The following is a 26,048-nucleotide window of genomic DNA, read 5'->3' as shown; positions in this document are numbered from 1 at the left end:
GACGATATATAACTACAACATGCGTTTTAACAGGGTAGATGACAGTGACAGCATGAAACTCAAGGGCGGTGTTGTTGCATGAGGGTGCAAGCTGTTTGAATTTCCAGTCATTAGGAATAGTAGACCAGTTCCTCCGCCCCTCCCTGATATGCGTGGGCTGTGGGAGAAAGTGCAATTATTGGAGAGTGCAGCAGGTGTAGCAGTGTCCTCGGGTTTGATCCAGGTTTCAGTAAGTGCTAAAAGAGAAATACCAGAATGTTTGGCAATAGCTGTGATGAAATCTGCCTTGTTTACAGCGGATTGGCAGTTCCATAAACCAATAGGAAAGGTAATAGAGGTAGTGCTGGAATGATGTAATGCTGAAAGAGTACGCAGGTTGTTAGCATTAGCCATGCGTGGCCTTCTGCGAGTAACCGTTTGTGTACGAGATGTAATGACAGTGTGGATTTGGAAACACATAGTAAAAAAGGAAGGAATGTACAAGACAAATAAACTGTGCTAGATTCAATAAGACGCACTCACAATAATCAATTAAACTTACGACTTTCAGATGATTCTCAAACTGCAACAAACTGCTTCTCCCACGAACTGGGCTTAAACAACAGTTTAAATACTTTAGCTGGCGTTGGACACGCCTTCCAAAATCTCCCAATAACACACCAATTAAACGCAACTGTTAACGCGTGACTCAGCGTGACTCACCGGACGCACACAATGGACACGAAACTGCGCTAGATTCAATAAGACGCACTCACAATAATCAATTAAACTTACGACTTTCAGATGATTCTCAAACTGCAACAAACTGCTTCTCCCTCTGTTCGGTGTCCTTTTTGATCTGCACCACACCCGGTAACAGTTGTCTCACATAAATGTTACGGTATCATCCCTTTTATAACATCAGGCACGTGACATTTTTGATGGCAGCGTTAGGATATTACACAATCAGTCCTTTTGTTGGGATGATATGTGAGACATTGTTACTGGTGTGATGACGGATCAAACCTGAACAGAGTATTGTTTGAATGGTAAATTGTAGGCCATTTGGTAAATGTGTCGAACATAATCGTTATGGCTGATTTCGATTTGGAAAGTTTTGTTAGTGCACCAACTGGCGAACAATTAGATGCGTGCAGAAAGGATGATTTATTGAAAGTTGCGGAGTATTTCCAAATTTCAGTCTCTAGACAGCAGTTAAAACGAGATATTTGGAGAGTCTTTGAGCAGCATTTAATGGAACGAGAGGTGTTGGTAGTGGCTGGTAGTTCACCTGGCGTTGACGCTCGCTCTTCTGTGTTAGGTGAGGGGGAAGTGAGTGAAGCTGCTGCGGCGGAGGGTTCCGAAGCCAAAGCTGCTCTGCCGAACTTCGATCCTTCTTCTCAGAATGAGTCTGGGGGTAATGTTCGCCTCAAACTGAGTCTTGCGAGACTTCAGAGTGAAGAAGGCCAGAAATCGGCCAGCTGGAAATTGAGGCGGATACGCAAATCGAGTTGCGATCGCTGGAATTGAATGTAGTCAGCAACCTGCACAGAATGCTGCACTTCCGAATGACTCTGGATCATCTGGGCGTACGTTTGATGTGAGTAAACACATAGCTATTGTACCTCAATTTAGAGAAGCCGAGGTTGATTCTTATGTTAATGCATTCGAACGGATTGCCTCTGCTTTGCAATGGCCTAGAGATGTTTGGCCCCTGCTTTTGCAATGTAGATTAACTGGAAAGGCTCAAGAAGTATGTGCTGCTCTGTCTTTGGAAGAGAGTTTGGATTATGATGTTGTTAAAGCGGCAATTTTGCGAGCATATGAACTCGTACCTGAAGCATATAGGCAACGCTTCAGGATCCTTAGGAATAATTCAAGCTAGACTTTCGTAGACTTCGCTAGAGAAAAAGGTGTATTGTTCAACAAGTGATGCACATTGAATAAATTGTCAGATTTTCGGGCACTGCGTGAATTAATCCTCTTGGAGAAATTTAAGAGTTGTATCTCTGATCACAATGTGGATTACCTCAATGAGCAAAAGGTAACTTCGTTGTCTTAGGCATCGGTTTGTGCTGACGAGTTTTTGTTGAGCCGGTTCATATTGAGAGAGTTTTGCCTGTTTCGTATACTTCAAAAGATCAGTCTTGTTTGAAAAGCAATGCTACAAAAATTACAGAGGATAGAGAGACATGTTATTGCTGAATGGATTGGATTCAATTTATTGTCATTACACATATACAATTACAGTGTAACGAAATGGATTTAAGAAGAAAAATACAGCATAACATGAGGAAAGTGGTGAGAAAAACAAATACACATAATACATCATAGACACGACTTGCAACATGGTAAAATAATCCAGCTCCGGAAGCAGCCATCCGGTCCAGTGCCATTACGGCACTGTTCACAGACCCGCTTGTCAGGCTGGTGGTTCAAAGCTACAGAGGCGTGGTATCGGGTGAGGGCAATGTCTGTATGTGTGTGTGTGTGTGATAGTTCTGAGTCTGTAGAGTGGGGGATGAACACAAGAGCGTCTCACTGCAGTGCTCTCACAGGGTTAATTTTCCAGCTGCGGCCTTGCTGGATCCGGGGAGCCGAAAAAGATAAGATTGCGATAGTTTAGTCGGGAAACCGTATACCAAATGTCGCGGCAACCCTCATTGTCCATTCTGATCTCCTATACCATCAATTTTCCTTTCAATAGCTGTTAAGATCTCCCTGATAGCAACCATATTTCGGTTAATAGTCTCAGTCTCAATGCTGACCGCTCTTCCCACAGCTTCAATCGATACGGGCAGCCTTGTGAGGCTTTGGACAGCTTTTCCCGTTTTATGAATTTTTCGATAACCCAGGGCAAAGCCTAATCCAATCAGCACAAGACCTGTTATCATTGTTCCAAATAGATAGATATCTTCGATGTCCTCCACAGAAAGAGCCGCCAGACACATGACCCGCCATCTCACCCACGCGTCCATCGTGTAGCCAGCTGCGAACGTTCCGTCAGGGCACCAGGTTCCCCCGAACCCAAGCTTCTCGTCGAGAAAATGGTGTCAATTGCGTTGAGAGACCAGTTGATCAGATCCATAATTTTCCAAGTTTGGAGAGCAGTGCAGAGAGAGTCTCTCAATAGATGAGATGAGACAAGAGACAAAAGTAGGGAAAATAAGGGCAAGGACGGGGAGTGAAAAAATGCGACCGCCTCCGCTGAGAGCCAAACGAGAAGATAGTTCCTTGGCTTAAAATGCAAGGAAAGAAGGCACTGGTACTAAGAATGTTGCCTTTGTGAAAACTGTTGAAATCATTGATGCTGAGAGCTGTGAAAAACTTGACGCCAGTTATAAACCTTTTTCTGAAGAAGGGTTGCTATCTGTTGATGATAAGCTTACAATTCAAGTAAAAGTAACCATGCTTCATGACCCTGGTGCCAATCAGTCCTTCATAAAGACTGATGTGTTGCCTGGACCTGAGAAAACTTTCTGTGGTAATCATGTGTTGGTCCGAGGTATCGAAATGGGTTACGTTAAAAGTTCCTCTGCATCAGTTTTCTCTAAAATCAGATTTGTTTACAGGAGTTGTGAAGGTGGGAGTGTGTGATAATTTACCTGTACCAGGCATGAACTTCATCCTGGGTAATGACATGGTGGTGACATGGTGGGAGAGTTATTGCTCTTTGTTAGAGGTTTGTGATAAACCTGATTTGTCTGCACCCGATGAATTGTCCGAATAGTTTTTTTTTCTTTATGCGGTATTACACGCGACCAAACTCGCAAATTTGCTGATGCAGATGACTTGCATTCAACTTTCATGTGCCCTACATTTGCGAATGATGTGTTGATGGTTGATGAACATCTTGACGGAAAATCCTCTCTTTTAAGTTTGAGCAACTTGAAATTGCATGTAACCTGTGAAAACCTTATCGCTGCTCAACAAGATGATGTAACTTTGCGTAAATGTATTTCTTCTGTTGTATCCACAGAGGTTACACAGGCGCGAAAGGCTGCTTTTCGCATGGAGGAGGGAGTTGCGTAGATGGTGTCCTGACGATTTGAATGTGTTAAACCAGATTGTCGTTCCTGAAGGGTTTTAAAGTCATGTTTTTTATTACAATGTCCATTTAATCACAGTCTATGGGTTAACTACATTTTATCTTGTTATAGCTTATATATAATCAATAGTAGAATGTGTGTATTAATATGAACAATTATGAATAAAGTGTGTGCTTAAAGGTTTGAAAGATTAAGGGTGACTATTAGAGTGTAGATGGAATTTTCGACAGGATGTGGGGGTTGGGAGTCAGCAGTTTGCACGAGCAACTCAGCTGTTTGACCTGAGGTCATCCTACACAATGCATATATCCATATAAGCACGGGTTTTAAGAAACAAGTTTATGTGGAGACCAGGGGGGAGGAAATATGCTGTCTTGCAGATAGTAAAAGAAGAAGGGTGCGGCCGGAATAAGCACGAGGGGTGTCATCACTCCATGGGACACAATGAAAGTAGCAAATTTGGAGGCGCTCGAGGGAGGCACAGCCTGAAGAAAGAAGATACACCCTCTCACATACACACTATAAATATGTTGTACACTGTTTGAGCGGGGCTGATTCTCTGTGAAGACTTTTTCGTCTGAGATAAGCCCAGCGCTGAGATTCAACTTAATAAACTTCAACTTTTGTTCATCCGAAGTCCATAAAGCCAATTTTTGAACGCGCAGGACAGCAGATGTCCATCAGATGGTGACCCCGACGTGATTGGCTAAAAAGGGACATTTCGGACAATCCTTAAAGAGTACGGAGAGACGAAACGGAGAGGGAACATCTTGTGTTCAACACAACACCCGGGTGAAATAAAAAAGGTGAGCAGAGACCTGTTTTATCGAACATCTGCTAATTGACTACTCTAAATTGTTTGTGTTGAATTGCAAATATTCCTGATCATTATTTAAACCAAATTTAATAGCGGTTGAAGTTTGTTAATTTGAACAAATACAAGGGTGGTTGGTCCCCCAAATACAAGGGTGGTTGGTCCCCCAAATACAAGGGTGGTTGGTCCCCCAAATACATGGGTGGTTGGTCCCCCGAATACACGGGAGGTTGGTCCCCCGAATTTAGAAGACGTGAGGTGAAAGCCCCCACGCATTTAGTACAAGGGAGGTTGGTCCCCCGAATTTAGAAGACGTGAGGTGAAAGTCCGCACGCATTTATTACACGGGTGGTTGGTCCCCCGAATTTAGAAGACGTGAGGTGAAAGTCCGCACGCATTTATTACACGGGTGGTTGGTCCCCCGAATTTAGAAGACGTGAGGTGAAAGCCCCCACGCATTTAGTACAAGGGAGGTTGGTCCCCCGAACTGAAGGAATTTATGTGTAATTTGTGTGTATGTAATTGTGTGTTGGAAATTACGGAGAGTTGGAAAAAATATTGTGTTTAGAATAATTGATAGAAAACAGATAATAATAATATAATTGATAACTGTATAATTAAGAGAATTGAATAACCTAAAAAATGGAGGGAGAATTTGATAGAGAATGTGATGAATATGGGTGTTTTCCTGTAAATGAACAATGGGATCGTATGAAAGATATGATATTAGCTCAGACAGAGGTAAAACACCATAAGAAAGAAACAACGATATTAGGCGAAAAACGGAGTCAGATATGTGTTGAAAACGGATGGGATAACCCACCAAGTGTGCCCTTGGCACCTAAAATAAGAGAAATGGAGAAAAAAGCTCACATGTGCGTTAAAGCACTTGATGGGAAAAACGATAAAGTCAGGTTTTTGAAGAAGAAAAATATATATAAAATGGTTAGAAAAGAATAAACATAAAAATAAAGAAGTTAAAATGAAGGAAGAATTAAAATATGGACATGCATTGCGCTTAAGGCCACTGCTCTGAGTCCGGTTAAAAGAGAGGGGGGAGAAAATGTGCAGACAAAGAAGTCAGGAAGTCAGGGAGACACCTCTGAACAAACAGCATATTCCCCAACCAAAAACTATATCCAGACTTGCAATTATTGACAAAACTATTACCGTATGAGTAAATGAAGGAAGTACATGTGGACCTGCCTGATAAAATGGCTGAAATAAATGATTTGAGACCAAAATTAAACCAACTCGTAAAGTTAGTCAGTGAAACTCCACAGCAGTCAGCCCCCAACAGAGAAGAAAAGGAAAAACACATTCCACAAGAGGAGGGGGAAGGGGCGTGTGGAGAGATAAAACATCACCCTACACCCTCTGTTTTATTGCATAGCCGACAGAGTTTAGTGCATCACATTGAAAGCACAATTGGCACATGCAGCTCAACTCAACTTTATTTATATAGCGCTTTTTACAATTTTCATTGTTACAAAGCAGCTGTACATGAGACACATTTAATACAAGTATGAATTCTAAAGCAGCCCCCCCGGCCAGGCAGATAGTGCAAAACAATATGCAAACGGTGGTGAGGAACCCAAAACTCCCATCGAGAAAAAAAACCTCAGGGGAACCCAGGCCCAACCAGGGGATTCCAGTTCCCCTCTGGCAAAAGCTGCTGCCTCTGCACAAGCTCATCAGTGCTTGCACAACAAGGCTTAATAAAAATATAAAAATTAAAGATTATCATTAACAATCTAATAGCATTTGAAATGTTGTAGAAAAAAACAAAGTTGTCGCGTCCTTTATCCAGCTCTATCCTCTTAGCACTTGTCAGGTCACCGCTTCCCATTCTCAGCTCTGCCATCAGGTCTGGGCATGAACTGCATCCTGCGGTAACCTTGGAACAAAGAGACAAGACTGGCTGAGAGTAGAGTACTGTTCTGCACTCTTTGATGCAACAAGTACATCATTTGTTGTTGGATGTGTTCCTGGTTCCGGTTGATCTAAATAATGCAGCCTAAATCCTCTGAGGATTAATATTATGGAGGTGTAGTGTATGCAAGATTAAAAAGATGAGTCTTTAGTCTAGATTTAAACTGACAGAGTGTGTCTGCCTCCCGGACCGTGCAGGGAAGAATATTCCAAAGTTTAGGCGCTAGATAAGAAAAGGATCTACCACCTGCACTTGATTTTGAAATTCTAGGTATTACCAACTGACAGGACCCCTTAGAGCGTAATGTACGTGGTGGTCTGTAATACAATAGAAGTTCATTCAAATACTGCGGCGCTAGACCATGTAGGGCTTTATAGGTAATAAGCAAGATCTTAAAGTTAATGCGATGCTTTATAGGTAACCAGTGCAAGGTTGACAGAACCGGGGTTATATGCTCATACTTTTTTGTACGTGTAAGAACTCGAGCTGCCGCGTTTTGAACCAGTTGCAGTTTTTGTAATAGGCCCGCAGGGCAACCACCTAGAAGTGCATTACAGTAATCTAGTCTTGATGTCATGAATGCATGAATTAATTTCTCTGCATCTGACAGTGACAGCATATGACGTAATTTAGATATATTCTTAAGATGGAAAAATGCAATTTTACAGGTGTTTGCGACATGGCTTTCAAATGAGAGAGTACTGTCAAATACAACGCCAAGATTCTTAGCTGATGACGAGGATTTTATGGAGCATCCGTCAATCGTTAAGCAGTATTCTTGGTTGTTACGCATAGCAGTTTTCGGTCCAGTAAGTAACACTTCTGTTTTGTCCGAGTTTAGTAGTAAAAAATTGTTACTCATCCACATTTTTAAGTCAACTATGCAATCCTTTATTCGATGAAACTGCTGGGTTTCATGAGGCATCGAGGAAATATAAAGTTGAGTATCATCAGCATAACAGTGAAAGCTAATTCCGTGTCGCTTTATTATATCTCCTAGAGGTAGCATGTATAATGCGAAGAGCAGGGGTCCCAAGACTGAGCCCTGTGGTACACCGTACTGGACTTGTGATTTGCGGGACACCTCAGCTCATTTGAATTGTGCTAACTACTATCTAAGTTTCTTCCTAGATGTGTCTGAAACAGGAAGCAGTGCACATGGGCACCTCACGAACATCCCACTGTGTCCACCTCCAAGGAAAAGGCGACACGTGGTACCATTTGTCCTCTTGTGTTGCTTTTTATTACCCAAACAGGTCTTTGGAACAGACGGCTGTGGACCTGAGATTTCAGGTCCAAGAGAGGGAGGGTGTTGAAGGTGAAGCAAAAGGGAGCGCAGAGGAACATTACAGGTCATATAAAGGAAAGGTGACATTTGAATCTTTAGCGCACTGTGTAAGTGAAGACTGTGCATATGGGGCAGACATTGCAGTAATATTTAAGAATAAATATGGTGAAAAGTGAAGCATCACATGCATTTCTAACTTTTATGGGTCAAACCCATTTAAAGACTCATAGAATTATTCTATTTTTATTTCATTGGTCCACTACCCGGTGCCAAAATGGGGGGTATAATTTTTATAGTTTTTCATTAACACTATAGATACCATGGCACAAGTGATAGTGAACCATCTGTTAAATATCACACAGGAATTTCCTAGTCCTTACAGGCCTCAAAGATCTCAAATGGACAGGTGTGGGTAGTGCCATAGAAATGAACTGCCAAGCAGACAGCACCACAATATATGGACTGATATTTAACCCACAGATTTGACTGAATTGAGAGAAAAATCTGATCTCTGTCTGTTATCCTAAAGTCTTTTCTTTTCAGATTGATCACTATGACTCCTTATAGAGTCCAGATACCAGAGGGGTGTCTTGGAACCTGAAATGGAGGAGATGGGTGAGATTATACTTCAAGGGGTCATTCACACTTCACAGTTACATCACAGAAGTAGTTACACGGCCTCCCGGTGTAGCACCGGATCCAAATTGTGCAACACAGATTGTTGTAGATACCCATCTCCCAGACATGAACATATAGCATTGTGGACAAACTTTCGCCACTACAAACTCATAAAATGATTATCTGGCATAATCTTGAAAGTTATCCAGACTCAAAACACTACACATCGCCTAGGATGATTAGTCTAGATTTCAAATATGATACATAAGAAGGATCTATAGCCTGTCATGCATACACACAACTATATAGCATCTCACACATAGGACAAACTCATGATGCTAATTTAATTATAAGATAAAACCTGTTGTTACAATTCTGTTGATTTATGTGAAACCTTGCAATGTACATAGTAAATCTGCATGTTTATAGTTTTATGTATGGTAAATGGTTTGATTTCTGATGAAGAGAGGTGAAATTGAAAATTTGTGCAATTTTCAATTGAAATCATTGGCATTGTTCCAAAGCAGATAGCACACCTGTTTTTAACATATGTCTAATGATATGTTTAAAGAGTGGTTAGATCTGAAGTGCTGGCGCTTCTGCAATCGGCCTCACAATTCTCAATCAGATTTTGACCATTGAACATGAAATGGCGTACTGTACACATCAACATTCACAGAATTTTTTGACAACAGCTATATTAGAGATTCAGAATATGTCCTAATAATTCTTTGTAATGATAGATCTGCAGGGTTAACTCGTATTTGAGTATTTTGAATTACTATTATGGTTATCAAAATAAGTTATATAACTATACCATATTATGCATAACGTTGTATCTGGATTTTATAAATACATGAAAATACATTTATATGCATACTGTAGATTTGTATTTTGGTTGCAATATATTTAAAAGATATAATTATAAACTATTATTTTATGATGTATACCACTGGAGAATATGCCAGTTAAATTGACTTTTGCCACTCTTCCTATAAAATACTCAGAGTATCTAAATTCCACTATAGTAGTGAAGAATCAGGTAATCAAATGGGATCACTTTATGTGGCTTTGGATGAAATTGAGACCTTATTCACCACTCGCACCAGGTACCATGAAATATATATATATAGTTTTTTTATTTGTTGTAACCCTTTATCATCTTCTCCCAATGTTACTAAAATCATCAGTGTTCAGTTGTTGTATGATTATGAAGATGACGTTCAGGTGTCTCATACACAATGGTGTGTTATTAGTGAGATGAATTCCTTAACCTATGGAGCTGCCCTGCAAACCATACCTTCTACTTAGATGTAACTAAGGATAAATGGGTCAGATAAATATCCTGGGGAGGATACTACTACACACAGATGTTTCTCTTCGGTGGGAAGACACCTTCTACGAACAGAGCACATGGGCTCTGACTGAATGGACTTGGTACAACAAATTATATTGCAGACTATCAGACTTAGGTGGAAACCAACCTGGGCAAAAGAACAGCAAAGATCCACCTGCTCTGCACAGTACCAGCTCTACAGAGACTTCTGAGGTAATAATTGATACACAAAGACCAAAAAATGCTTAACTGTGTCCCCTTTGGGACTGTTCTGAGATTGCCCCAAGGGGTCAGGAGAGGAACTGTAAGGCAGCTGGAAAAGTCCTAAGAACTAAGGTTGTTTGTGATGCGAAGACACAAAACAATAAAACCCCATTTCTTGTTAGATCCTGAGGAATAATATCCTACCCTCCCCTCAGGGGTTGTTGATCCCCAGGAATTGAACCCCCTCTTATTATCACACCTCTCCCCTTCATCTCTTCAGGCCCTGATCACTAGGAAAATGCTTACGCTTTATTCTGTGTATATCATTTATTGTCATAGTATGAAGTTTGATGATTCATGTTTGGTATTGTTTTAAAGGTCATGGTGCGATGGGTGAAAGGGTCTAGTTCTTTCAAATCTAACATGGAGTATATTAAAACTGTTTAACTCTAATCCATCACCTGCACTCCTCAAAGAGGTGTGACTTTCCTGTTTACATGTAGATTGAGATCTCATTTGATGTTCTCTTCAGTGACGAGAAAACAAACAAACCAAGTTTCTCGCTGATCATTGGCTTTGTTACATCTGGGTATATAAGGTGAATTGGCAAAAGACTCAGGGAAGCTTCTGTAACCAGAACTTCCCATACTGCAAACTGTGAGTCTTGATTTTACCAGGTATGATAGACTTTGTGTTATTTTTCATTTTAACCATATAATTGTGTCTATGGCTGTGTTTGTGGGAATTTTGGTCACCTGTGGATGTTGCTGTATTTCGTTTATTACATCATTATGTAACCGCCTAATTGTTACTGTATTTGAAAAACGAGAGCCCCCACCATATGCTATGTCATTGTTGACCACAGACCACTTTCAAGATGACAGTGAGGAAGAGGAAAGCCATAACTAAATATTTCATATGATGACCGTTTTAATGATTTAAGGTGTTTTAGCTTAGGCATTATGTTCCGCCTCATATAATGAAGAGGTGTACTGTAGGATGTATAATGAGTGTGTGACCTCTTTCAGAGGTCAAGAGAGGGATTGAAGGGTTTTAAAGTCATGTTTTTTATTACAATGTCCATTTAATCACAGTCTATGGGTTAACTACATTTTATCTTGTTATAGCTTATATATAATCAATAGTAGAATGTGTGTAATAATATGAACAATTATGAATAAAGTGTGTGCTTAAAGGTTTGAAAGATTAAGGGTGACTATTAGAGTGTAGATGGAATTTTCGACAGGATGTGGGGGTTGGGAGTCAGCAGTTTGCACGAGCAACTCAGCTGTTTGACCTGAGGTCATCCTACACAATGCATATATCCATATAAGCACGGGTTTTAAGAAACAAGTTTATGTGGAGACCAGGGGGGAGGAAATATGCTGTCTTGCAGATAGTAAAAGAAGAAGGGTGCGGCCGGAATAAGCACGAGGGGTGTCATCACTCCATGGGACACAATGAAAGTAGCAAATTTGGAGGCGCTCGAGGGAGGCACAGCCTGAAGAAAGAAAATACACCCTCTCACATACACACTATAAATATGTTGTACACTGTTTGAGCGGGGCTGATTCTCTGTGAAGACTTTTTCGTCTGAGATAAGCCCAGCGCTGAGATTCAACTTAATAAACTTCAACTTTTGTTCATCCGAAGTCCATAAAGCCAATTTTTGAACGCGCAGGACAGCAGATGTCCATCATTCCCACACGGTACTCTCTTTGGCTCACGACCATGATTTATCTGGGTATTAAGAAAACATACCATCGATGCATGAAACATTTCTTCTGGCCTCGATTAAAAACTGATGTGGTGAAATACTGCAAAATGTGTGAGACATGTCAAATTTCGGGTAAGCCAACCAGACTATTCCACACGCTCCATTGATTCCTATTCTGGTTTTGGGTGAACCTTTCAAGCGTGTTATTGTTGATTGTGTGGGTCCCTTGCCCAAAACAAAAGCTGGTAGTCAATATTTATTGTCAATGATGTGCGCAGCGACACATTTTCCCGAAGCGATTCCACTGAGGAAAATAACGGCGGCGGTAATAATTAAAGCGCTGGTGAATTTTTTTTCAGTTTTTGGTTGCCCACTATTATTCACTCTGACCGAGGTACAGACTTTATGTCAAATCTTTTCGCTCAAGTATTAAAAACGTTGACAATTTCTCACAGGATCTTGAGTGCGTATCATCCAGAAAGCCAAGAAGGTTTGGAGAGATTCCATCAAACATTGAAGGCTATGCTTTGTAAATATTGCATGGACACGGATAAGGATAGGTATTTGGGTACACCTTTAGTCTTGTTTGCTGTAAGGTAAGCAGTACAGGAAAGTCTTGGATTTTGCCCTGCTGATTTGGTATTTGGTCATTCTGTGAGAGGTCCACTTAAGATGCTCAAGGAGGATATGTTGTCAAGGAGACAAGTGTCAAGACGGACTGGATTACTGGATTATGTCAGCAAATGAGTCTGCACCAGGCGTGTTCAGCGGCAAAAGAGATATTGATGAATGCACAGTTCACAATGAAGAGCCACTTTGATCGTAAATCGGTTCCGTGTGATTTTAAAGAAGGTGATCAAGTACTGGTTTTATTGCCAGTTGTTGTGTCTGCTCTTTCGGCATGGTTTTTCGGGACCGTATGAAGTGTTGAAAAAATTGAGTAATACCGATTATGTAATTCGTACTCCTGATCGTCAGAAGAAATCTTGTGTGTGTCATGTGAATATGCTGAAGGTGTTTCACGCTCGAGATTCATCATTGAAGGATGTTGCAGAGGTTAAGCAACCTGGAGTCACTAATGTACCGGGTATCTGCACTGGTTTGTGACATTACTCCTGATAGTGAAGATGACGGAGTAATCTTTAGACACACGTACCAACTGTGTGCTAGGTTTAAGAACTCTGAGCTTTTAGCCCCTTAAACGCTCACTTATCTCATTTGACTGATCCTCAGAGACGTGATAGTAAAGAGTTGGTTGGTTCTTTCCATTCACGCGCATGTAGGATTGCGTGGACACACTTGGACCAGCAAGATTTGTCATTAAACTGGACTTGTTAAAAGGCTACTGGCAAGTGAGTCGTAACTGATGCTTCTCGCCAGATAAACATCGATACGTTTCGTTCGATGTCGTGTCCGAGGAGTCTCTACAAGTTTCAATCATGCCTCAGACGTTTTGCAGCAAGCGCCGCTAATAGACGCACAAGCAAAACATCAGCTTGTTTTTATATCGCACGTTTCTTCTGGCTTTTCATCAAACTAATTACATATGGAACCCAAACTCTAAAGGATTTTATCAACACAGGAAGGACACTATGTATTCGATGGATCTTACGGATCTTTAAATCATTGCAGCCCCGCGACAGGCCCGATCCGTTAAGCATCTCTCACTACATACATCTTCCCCCGCAGCTGGTGATTCCCCCGGACGTGATTCTGTATCTCCGCTGGTTTACATAGCACTCGTCACTTTATTTCCAAATACAAGAGCCGCCGGCACGTTAGCTCGCTGCTCAAGACATGCGCGTTTGATACGCCAGCACTGCTAGTGCAAGCTTCCTACTATCGGGACAGGATTATTCACAAGATCGACGCATTTCGACCTGATCATATGATACGCCAAGCCAATGTGATTATGTTTCAACGGAAGCCAAATTTTCTGCCAAGAGTTACAATCATATTGGGGGAATTACTTATTTCTGTTGTTCCATGCAGTCACTCGATCTATTCAACCCCAAATTCAAGGTCTCATTTCCGATTAATCGCATTATATGATGTATTGTTTATACTGTGTCTGCTTGTGTTTGAAACGCCGAACACGCCGTGAGTACAATATTTTTACTCAATAAACAGTTTCATCTGCTGTAATGCCGTTGCCACGGCTGTCCTCGAGAATGGGATGTCGCTGGCCAGCCCGAGCGGACTTTTCCGGCACCAGTGCCGTACAGCGAACTAGTGTTGGAAAACTTTTTCATTTGGAAGTAGCTACAGCCTGCACGAAAAGTCGTTTAATGTCACCTGATAACGTCGAGTGCTAACTTGCTCATCGGTTGCATCATCAAGTGGCTACTGGCGAGCTAAGCACTTTAGTTCTGATTCATACTTACACTCTTTCAGCGGTCGTATACAGCGTTTATTTTAAAGCAATATCCCAAATGCGCAATTTGATAGGTTTTTAATGTCTTATTTTCCCGTATATGTTGGGCTGACAAGACAATGTAATAATGAGTGAACCACACTTTGCAAACCACACACCAGAAGTCACGTTTATGCTAAGTTAGACAAACAGCGGGACGAATCAGCTTATTCGCCGGTTGGTATCCTCACAATTTCCATTTTCTCTCGACATTAACACAACCGAATCTGGAATTGAAACATAGAAGTTGCGTTAAATCCGAATTAATTGATAATGTTTGACCATGCAGTGTGCAAAACATTTTTGAACATAAAACAGAAAATGTTATTGAGAACGTGTGGGTGACTCTAACATGCTCACCCTCCACATCTCGCTGCTCGATTTTGGCAAGTGTTCAAGCTGCTGGCGCCTGAAACACAGCACAGTGCATGGTATTTATACAACGAGTAAGATCATTCTAATAAATAATATCTAATTTCTAATTAAATAAATAAATGAATGAATGCAGTCTCCCGGTGAGCAGGCCATCACTCCCCTGCTGTGGCGAGGAACCCAAACTCCAATGATTGATTAATGGAGAAACAAACTTGGGAGAAACCAGGCTCAACCGGGAGGGCCAGATCCCCTCTGACGTGTCATAGCTGCACTCAAACTGGTGACATGTGATTTTAGTTTAGCATTTAATACCAAATATTGTAACTTCAGCATTAATAAGACAAATAGTCCGTCTTTGCTCATGGTTGGGGATGTAGTGGTCTGAGCTGGTCCGATGGTCATATTTCTCTTGGCTGGTGGTGGAATTGCCTTAGATGGAGCTGGGATGGTCAGTCAGTCTGCAGCTGTAGCTGTAGCTGGCGTAATCTCAAATTGGGGATGGGCATCTGTCGGTCGTCTGGACATGGTGAAACTTCTTCCTACCTCGGGATGGGCATCCCGAAGCGGAGGCGGAAAGAGAAATAAACCTGGGAATAATTAGCATAGCTGCTGTTCATTAACTATGCATTAAGTGAAAGCTTGGCTGAAAAGATGTGTCTTTAATCTAGATTTAAATTGGGAGAGTGTGTCCGACCCTCGAATAGTATCAGGAAGGCTATTCCAGAGTTTAGGTGCTACGTATGAGAAATCTCGTCCCCCTTTGGTGGATTTTGTTATTCTAGGTGTTGTCAAAAGTCCTAAGTTTTGAGATCTTAGAGAGCGTGATGGGTTGTAACGTGATAAAAGCTCGGTTAAGTAAGTAGGTGCTAAACCGTTCAGGGCTTTGTAAGCAATTAAAAGAATTTTAAAATCAATACGATACTTAATGGGTAGCCAGTGAAGCGATGATAAAACTGGGGTTATGTGACCGTATTTTCTTGACCTAGTAAGAACTCTGGCAGCTGCATTCTGAACTAACTGTAGTTTGTTTATCGATGATACAGGACAACCACTAAGTAGAGCATTACGATAGTCAAGCCGTGAGGTCACAAATGCATGAATAAGCTTTTCTGCGTTTGCAACACATAAACTATTTCATAATTTGGCAACATTTCTAAGGTGGAACAAGGCTGTTTTTGTGATATTTGAGATGTGATTTTTAAATGACAGGTTGCCGTCTAATATAACGCCTAGGTCTTTAACTGTATTTGTTGGAGTAACAGTGCAGCTTTCAATTTGCAGGCTGTAATCGGAGATATTCTGTTTACTTGATTTTGGTGCTATAAGTAATATTTCTGTTTTGCTAGAGTTTAAAAGGAGGAAATTACTAGTCATCCAATGTTTTATGTCCTCGATGCACTCTGCCAGTTTGGATAGCTTAAAGGAATCATCTGGTCTTGATGAGATATATAGCTGAGTATCATCTGCATAACAGTGGAAGCTAATTCCATGTTTTCTAATAATGTTGCCGAGGGGCAGCATGTATATGGAGAAAAGCAAGGGTCCAAAAACCGATCCCTGAGGTAATCCATAATTTACTTGCTTAAGATTTGACGATTTCCCATTTAAATGGACGTATTGATATCTGTCTGTTAAGTAAGATCTGAACCATTGCAGTGCCTGTCCCTGAATACTGATATAATTGTGTAAACGATCTAGTAGTATTTTATGGTCTACAGTATCGAGAGCAGCACTAAGGTCAAGCAGGAGTAAGAGTGAGATGTTACCTTTATCTGAAGCAATAAGGAGGTCATTTGTAATTCTAACGAGCGCAGTTTCAGTGCTGTGATGCGGTCTAAAGCCAGACTGAAACTTTTCGTTCATGTCATTATTTTGTACGAAGGTACACAGTTGAGTTGACACTACTTTTTCTAGTATTTTAGACAAGTACAGGAGATTTGAAATCGGTCTATAGCTTCCAAGTTCATTGGGGTCTAAGTTTGGTTTTTTGACAAGAGGCTTATTTACAGCCAGCTTAAAGGGCCCTGAGACATGTCCTAGATGAATTGACGAGTTGATTATGTTACAAATGGGCTCAATTACAGCAGGTAGTAACTCTTTTAATAAAGTTGTCGGAATAGAGTCTAATAAGCATGTTGTCGGTTTGGATGTTGAAACAATTTTAATTAAATCTTCCTGATTTATAGGAGAAAAACACTCTAGCTTTTCTTTTTGGGTGACGGTTGAAACTAATTCTTCCGACACACTTGGAGGTTTGGTTTTAGCTATGTTGTCTCGTATTATTTCGATTTTCTCAGTAAAAAAACTTCATGAATTCATTGCTACCAAGGTGCGGCGGAATACCCAGGTCAGGTGGAGTATGTTTGTTTGTTAGTTTAGCAATTGTACTAAATAAAAACTTTGGATTGTTTTTGTTTTTTTCTATGAGGTTACGGAAGTGCTCGGCTTTTGCTGCTTTTCGTGCCTTTTTGTAACAATTTTAAAAACCTCTAATTGGGTTTGATTCCATTTTCGCTCCAGTTTACGCGTTTCTCTTTTTAGGGCGTGAGAGGTGTTATTATACCATGGTGCTATGATCTTTCCATTAATCCTTTTTGACATCATAGGTGCGACCGCTTCTAATGCATTGGAGAAAATGGTGCCCATGTTGCTGGTCATGTCATCGAGCGATTCTATATTAGTTGGAAAGGTTATTAGAGGAGTCAGATCTGGCAAGTTCTTTACGAAACTATCTTTAGTAGTTGAGGTGATTGTTCTACCCTGTCGATAACGAGATATACAACTGATTTCTGCAGTGCGCAGTGTACATGTTATAAGATGGTGATCAGAAACATCGTCGCTTTGAGGTATAATATCGATATTGGTTAGATCGGCTCGGTGAGATATAATCAAGTCTAGGGTATGATTAAGGCGATGAGAGGGTCTCTTGATGTATTGCGTTACACCACAAGGGTCTAGTAGTTCTTTAAACTCCACAGCTAATGGATCGTTAGCAATATCTACGTGGATATTAAAATCTCCAACAATCAGTACTTTATAGATATTAACCAATAGATCCGATAAGAAGTCTGCGAACTCTATCAGAAAATTAGTGTAAGGCCCAGGGGGTCTATACACATTAACCAATGAGACCAATGATTTTTTACTTTTGTTTGGAACTGTTATGTTCAACGCAAGCATTTCAAATGATTTAAATGTATGCATTGTTCTCCGAGTAACAGTAAGAAAGTCTCTAAAGATTGTTGCGACACCACCACCTCGACCAACCGGACGTGGCTCATGAATATAACCTGTAGCTTGGTGGAGTAGACTCATTTAGACCGAAGTAATCATTTGGCTTAAGCCAGGTTTCAGTAAGGCAAAGTATATCAAAACTGTTGTCTTTGATCATTTCATTTACAATAACTGCCTTTGGATTAAGTGATTTTATATTAAGTAGCCCAAACTTTAGGCGTCTTTGAGATGTATTAAATATATTGTCTTTTGGTTTAATCATGATAAGATTTTTTCTCTTCCTTTTAAATAAATTATTAATTGGTTGTATTATTCGGGGGACAGACACAGTCTCTATGCATTTGAAAGCAGTAACATTCTTAACTGTAACATTCTTAACAGTTGGGTGAGAAGAACACAGACTATGGTTAAAATTTGTACTTACTAGTCAAATGGTGCGTAGCGTCTTTGAGATGTTGTCAGACAGAATTTCCGCTCCAATGCTGCTGGGGTGCAGCCCGTCCGGGCGGAAGAGCCTTGTTCGCTCCCAGAACAGACCAAAATTATTTACAAAGAGCAGCTTCTGTTCAATTCACCATGACATTAACCAATTATTAGGCGTAAATAGTCTACTGAACTTTTCGATCCCTCGTCGGCAAGTAGGAAGCGGCCCTGATACGATAATCCTCGCCGTGGGCGATGCGTTGCGAACAGTATCGACCTGACTCCTGAAGTCCCTCTTCAGGATCTCTGACTGCCGCATTCTCACATCATTCACCCCCGCGTGCAGAACTACGGCTCCCACTCTTGCATTCTCCTTCAGAATCGCAATTACCTGCGCAGCGACATCGAGAACACGGGGGCCAGGAAAACAGTGAGTGCGCACCTTACCTTCATTGAAGGAGGTGCGTACGTTCCAGACGATTGAGTCTCCGATGACCACAGCGTTGGATTTCGTCTCACAGAGGGCAGCATAGCGATTTCTCGTAGAAATCTCGAAAACCGGTGGCGGCAGTGGGGGAGAGTTCATCGCTCCGGTCCTGGATTTCGCCTCTCGCCGTGCAGGAGTGAAATTCATTTCGGCTCGTCGTGATCTTGAAGCATGGGATCTGTGCATAGAAACACACGGAGTAGAAGTGATAGGAGTATTACAATCACGTCGAACACTTAACGCAGCTTTGCGAGCGTCAGCCCGGGATGTTTCCAGCGCCATTTTTCGTTCTCGCAGACGTGTTTGCCTCTCGAGTAGATTGTGGATCTGCTTCTCCAATACTTCCAGTTCTGACTGAAGTGCGAAGAAAGATTCATCATCTGCACTCAAAGGTAACGTTAAACACATATCTGAATCATTAGCCATTAGTGGTGTCATAATGAGAACAGTGGGTTAAGCAGTAAAGGCAATATTCAGAAAATAAAGGCTGGGAATGCTAACAGCCTGAGTGCTAATAGCGAATGGTCGTACAAAACAAATTTATCTGTGCGTTATATGACGATATTTGGTATGGGATACACTTAAGGATAGGTTTAACCCTCTGTGAGTTATCAATTTAGAAAATAAATATTAAGAAATAACAGGAATAAACGATATATTTAGAAAAAGTTTGACGGAGCTCTGTCTCAAACCACGCTCTCTCAGCAAACAGGAAGTGATGAGCAATAATTTCTCTACCGTTGTTAGTCCATTGACGTCACTCCTCAGTCCTTTGCGTGCATTTGTGTGGTCTGATGAATGTCAGACTGCTTTCAAAAATGTTAATGTTTATTGTGTAGTGCTCCTGTTCTTGCAGCACCAGCGTATGACAAAGCGAGCTGACAAGCTGGAGATCGACGCAAGGTTTGTTGGCGCGGGGCAGTGCTCATTCAAGAAGATATTTACGGGATTGATCACCCTTTATGTTACTTCTCACGTAAGTTCAACAAAAGTCAGTTGAATTACTCTACTATTGAGAAGGAAACATTAGCATTACTGTTGGAATTGATGTATTTTGATGTTTTGATTGTGTGTGTGTGTGCGCCATGCCAGCGTACCATGTGCTCCAATGCGGTCAGCTGTTTGTGGTCGACACCAATTGTTTGATTTTAACGTACCAAGTCTTATGAAGTCATGCGTTGTCTTATGTGATTCGAACTATCTATAGATCTATTCTTTGACAATTGACTTCTATCGAGTCCTTTGAGGATCCATGTCAGTGCTTCATGTTAGTTTATACTTTGTTAGTTTAGGTTTGAGAGTGTGACACCGCCTTTGTACTTTTGTTTGTAGATTATATTAGCTTAGTTGGGCGTCGTATACGCTGAAGATTTCGGTTTTATTTTCATATTTATTTTGTTAGTAAGTTTAGAGGTTAGTATAAGGATTGTTTTATTTTTGTTTCTTTCTTTAATTTGGGCGACACTCCTTTTCGTGTTGTATTCCATATATGTTTTTTTCTGTAATTATGTGTATTTTTCTTCAACGCGACTAGAAAAGACTTTTGAACTTCAATACCTCTGTTCGGTGTCCTTTTTGATCTGCACCACACCCGGTAACAGTTGTCTCACATAAATGTTACGGTACCATCCCTTTTTAACATCAGGCACGTAACAAAGGAGATTGTCCTCGATGGTTCATGCAGATGTGAATAGCTGTTTGTAATACTGCCACCCTTTTGTTTGTTAACCTCTTACCTTTCTTTACTGCTTTTACGTTTCATGTTTGTTTGTTAGCGTTTGTTATTTCTTAGTTAGTCGGTTTGTTTTCGGTAAGTGTGGTCAATAAACCCGCATTTGTCTCCACGCTCGAATTGTTGCTGTGTTTCTTTATCACATATTAATTTCACTTAAACTGCTTGATTTCGTTATAATTTCTGGAGCGGTACTGGACTACATTAAGAGTGTTATGTTTCCAAGGCCAGGAAAGTAATATTTCTTAGATTTGATATATGATCTGCTGGATCACTCGCTGGACGAGTGCATTTAGTTTGTCGCTATTATTAGGTCTGCTGAATCCGATAAAAGTTTATGAAATAGGTATAATTAATCATCATTAATTATCCGTATTTTTCTGTGATCAAACTCATAGTTCCCCGAAATACACTACAGCAATTTTTGAAGGGGACACAAATAATACAGTCAAAATTGTACTTACTACGACACAAAGCGTCAATATGCATTTGGTTCATAGGTTCATCATGCAGACTTGCAGTCATATTATAACTGAATTGAACTGTCACATACTGTAAAACAAGTGAACAAAAAAGCTTTTTTCCATTTATATATTTTTTGTCTCTGTTGTGAAGACAAGAAACAAATATAAAAACACACTACCCATGATACTACATGTTAACAATGTGTCATTTTTTAAACACTTGTTATCCTGATTTAAACTGCAACATCGTCTGATTAAGTCACCGTACATCGACATTAATGAGTGGTTGTTATTTTCCCCTTTTGAGAAAATTAAACCGAAGTCAGTGATCGTTCAGTGATGGGGAATGTTCTAAGCCCGCTTTCTATAAAGGCTTCTATTTATTTTACATAACCGCTTTATTAATGCGTAAAACAACATCAATAAAATCAAACGCACACAATTTACATAATGGCTAAAATCAACAATTATTATTTTGGTTTTAATCTTGCAATCTTCTGTAATGAATGTCTTTGTTATGTATTTATAATATCATTAATAATTTAATTCCTGCATTTATTGAAGTAATATATTGCAGTGTTTGTTGGAAGTTACAGAACATCAATATGAAACTGTCATGATTCCGCCATCATGTCATGTCTATTCTTGGTCTTGGGGCGGAGTCATGGCATAGCCTTAGGTTGTGTGTGGAGGGAGAGATAGTGGTCCTATCGGCTGGCTATACTCTCTCTCCGGTCTGCGTCTTCGTTTCCGCCATCTTGTTCCTCGTTAACTTTCCCTGAGTGTTTCATTACCCACACCTGCCCCTTGTTAATTATCCTTTGGCTATCTCCCTATATAATATCCTCATGTCTATTGTCCTGTGCTCGTGCGTTGTATGTTCTTACATGTGCTAACCTGTGCATGTATACATTAAGCATCAGCGTTAGTTCCGGCAGGCCTTGTAGTCAAGCTTGGTTATCAGCTGTCATCAGCTGATCACAACCCTAACCCAGCCCATCAGCCGATCTGATACGTTCTCTCAATTGGGCGCCCTATTTAAATATCGGTTCAGTCTAGCCTGTTTGACTGCTTCTAATGCTTGCTGTTTCCCTTCGCAATGAAAATTATTCATATTTTGGATTTTACTTACCTGATTCTTCACAATGTTTTTTGCCGCAAATGACGAAGATCCGTGGCACTTCGAATCCATCGAAGAATCCCGGCAACAGCATCCCATCCATGCAGTGGATGCCACCCAAGAGGAGATCACTGTTCCAGTCCGTCAAAGCTTTTAATGATTGGCCACTGCCTAAGATATTGGATACATTGTATAAGGGCAATGTTCCGGTTCCGACGGGAGCTACTCACAAAGATTTGTTCATTCTATTCTGTGAGAACGTCTTCATGTCTTCAACAGAATCGCTTATACCTCCTCCTTTATCCAGCAAGAAAAACACCCAAAAGAGTAAAAATTCCGAACCAGCACCCACTCCGGCTGAGGCTTACGTTACACATAAAAGGGCAGCTGGTCCCGCCGGTTTAGCCCGAACAATCCACTCGACGGTCCAAAGCAACGACCCAGTGTTGTCAGCATTGTCCAGTATCCAGTCTTCACTCTCCGACATGAACTCCAGAATTCAGGCTCTAGAATGAGGTTCGAAAAACCCGCGATCTGGCAGATCCCCGTTTCCACAGTCCGTCAACATCGCAATTCACATCGGCTAGATTGCTGCAGCCCTCGGCTCCTGAGCAGGTTGATGACGTCATTCCAACGGCAGTCCCGTGGAGGACCATGGGAAGTGCAGTTCCAGTGTCCACCGGCTCACCATTCTTTTCGCCGGCTGCTGTAATTTCTCATCAGCTGAGAAGCCAAATCCTAGCAGGTAACGATGTCAACCTTATTAAAATATTACTAGGCTCAGAATCATGCGACAGACGTGTTGTAGATTGCAGCGATGTATCAGTTACACTTAAAGACAATGACCCCCGACTTTCAAAGAGACTAACTCAACTAACTAATTTAACGTGGCGTCCGGAGCACACAGAGATGTCATATGCAAAGTTTATCCTGCTCGTAGGGCAGAGCTGGACACGTATTTTGCCATTATATCCGACCTTGCTCTGACCTATGGTGGAACTCTCTTTTCTATGAATATCATAAATTCTTCTCCGCTTAATCCGCCATGTACATTCAGCGTTTCAATCAAAGACTGGACTGGTCCGTAGTCGATTTGGCCCTCATCAGCAGACATTTCACTGGTCACCAAGCTCTTTCCTGCTCGATTTGTGGCTCTCACTCTCACACATCCAATCTGTGCCCAAAAACTGTCCTCAGCCTGACGATTCTAAGGTGATGCCATTTGCAACTCCATTGTGCTACAATTTTAATGAAAATGTTAGCAAATTCTATAGTTGTAAATATATTCATGCTTGTAGTTATTGCGGAGATGGTCATCCAAATTCAGTTTGCCCAAGACAAAGTTGCTTTCTGAGGAAGGAGAAAAAGAAATAAAACCTTCAACTCCAATCAACGTCCCCAAGCTGGGAAGAGCATTGAGAAATCATCCTAATCGCTGGTTTGTCAATTATTTATTAACTGGTCTCGTCCGTGGTTTTTGTGCAGGATTATGTCTGTTACTCAAGTCCTCTTTTGTCTGCAATAACTTGCTTTCAGCTTCTAAAGAACCCAAAGTAGTAGATTTATTGTTAGAGAAGGAGGTTAAGAAAGGTTTTATGATCGGGTCGTTTGATACATCCCCCTTCACAACCCTTAGAATTAATCCCATAGGAATTGCTACCCGTAAATATTCTGGAAAAAAGCGATTGATCTCTACGCCCCTCACAATGACAATACTCCAAGTATTAACAGTCTTATTCCTTCCGCTTCTTTTTCTTTGTTTTATGCCTCTGTGGCGATGCAATTAAATTCATTAAGCAAGCAGGAAGAGGTGCTTGGCTAGTCAAGGCGGATATCTCAGACGCCTTAAAAATCATGCCTTTACATCCATCACAGTGGCATTTATTTGGTGTTAAATGGAGAAACAAATAGTTTTTTTTCGGTTAGGCTTACCTTCTGCTTTCGCAGAAGCAGTCCAAAAATATTTAATTCACAGTGAGAAGCGTTGTGTTGGATTCTTCTCAACACCTGCAGATTGCTGTTCGTGCTTCACTTTTTAGACGATTTCTTGCTAGTAGATTATCCAAAACCACACTCCAAGCCAGATCGCTGTATCTCGGCACTTAAACGCACATTCTATGACCTAGGGATTCCCCTCTCTGACAAAAAAACGATAGGTCCCCTCAAAGTCATCCAGTTTCTTGGCATCACTTTGGATTCCAATCTCATGCAAGCCTCTCTTCCCATCGAAAAATTAAATCGCATAAGAAAAGTCATGAGAAATGCTCGCATGTCAACGTTTCTTTCTAAAAGAGATTTCCTTTCGTTGTTAGGCCACCTCAATTTTGCCATGCCAATTATTCCCCAGGGCATGTCCTTCATAGCAAGGCTTCTTGACCACTCAAAGTCTGTCAAGGATCTTAAGGACACAGTAACCTTAGATGCAGGCTGCAGATCAGATCTCAGCTTCTGGTCTTTGCTCATCAACAATTGGAACGGCATCTCCTATTTTATAATGACAACCTTGAGTCTTCCGAAGCCCTTAAATTGTACACAGATGCTGCGCCTTCCGTTGGTTTCGGGGGGGCTACAACATGCATCAGATGAAATTTTGTCAACCGCTCTGTGGGAACTATATCCTATCATAATAGCCTGTATTTTATGGGGTAAATACTGGGCTAGGAAACAAATCCTTTTCTTTTGTGACAATGAGTCAACAGTTCATATAATTAACAAGGGTCGATCCTCAGTGCCATTCATAAATAGGTTCGTCAGGCGCCTCAGTTGGTCATCAGTCATCGGTAACTTCAAATTTCGCGCAGCTCACATTCCAGGCTTAAACAATCAAATTGCTGATTCTTTGTCTTGATTTGAATTTCAGAAATTCCATTTTCTATGCCCGGAAGCAGCTCCATCCAGCCTGGTCTGCCCCTCTTTCAGCCAAACCATACTAGATTAGACAGGACCCTTCAATCATATCTGCACTCTGGAGCTCGCTACATGCGTAAAGGTCTAGCTAAATCCACATTAAAAATGTACGACTCTGCTTGGTTTCAGTTCAGTTCCTTCTGTGCCACATTTTCTGTATCTGTTCTTCCAGTTGATGTTTCATGTGTCAGTGCTTTTATTGTTCATTGTTTTGAATCGAGAAAAATGCAGCCTTCTAGCATAAAAAATATGATTGCCGGCATCCAGTTCCACCTGCGCTGCCTGGATCCATCCACCATCAGCCTTTTAGGAAATTCATGGATTCGTCTTCTGCTAAATGGTCTCAAAAGAGAAAAACCCCAAGCCAATGATAAGCCTCTCCCTTTTTCACTCTCACTCTTACGAAAGATAATATCACTGCTAAGAGAGGGGTGCTTTGGGCCTTATTCTGATCTATTGCAGGAAACCGTTTTGCTCACGGCATTCTATGGTTTTCTTAGAGGTGGCGAGTTTACTACTCTAACAGATTCTTTCAATCCATCACATGACCTAACAGTTCTAGATTTATCAATCTATGCTCACCACTTCACCTTATTTCTTAAACATTCAAAAACGAATAGAAACCAGGAAGGAACTGTTGTATTCATCTCTGAAAGTAAGACTGCATTTTGTCCTTTGTCTTCCATGTTGGCCTACCTGAAAAAACGTTCACACGCTGGGGTGAAAAGAAAGACCCATTATTTGCCACATAGGAAGGAAAGCCTGTTTCCAGGCGCTGGTTCGCCACCCATCTTCGTCTGCTTTGCCAATATTGCGGGCTTCCTCCAGACCGCTATACTGCACATTCAATGCGCATCGGTGCCGCAACAGCAACGGCTTCTTCCACCACTGTTTCCACTTTGAAGGCCATGGGACGATGGTCCTCAGCCGCTTACGCTCGCTATCTTCGACCTGA

Source organism: Triplophysa dalaica, chromosome 6 (genome assembly GCF_015846415.1).
Source record: "Triplophysa dalaica isolate WHDGS20190420 chromosome 6, ASM1584641v1, whole genome shotgun sequence".
NCBI lineage: Eukaryota > Metazoa > Chordata > Actinopteri > Cypriniformes > Nemacheilidae > Triplophysa > Triplophysa dalaica.
Note: the sequence above shows the minus strand (reverse complement) of the source record.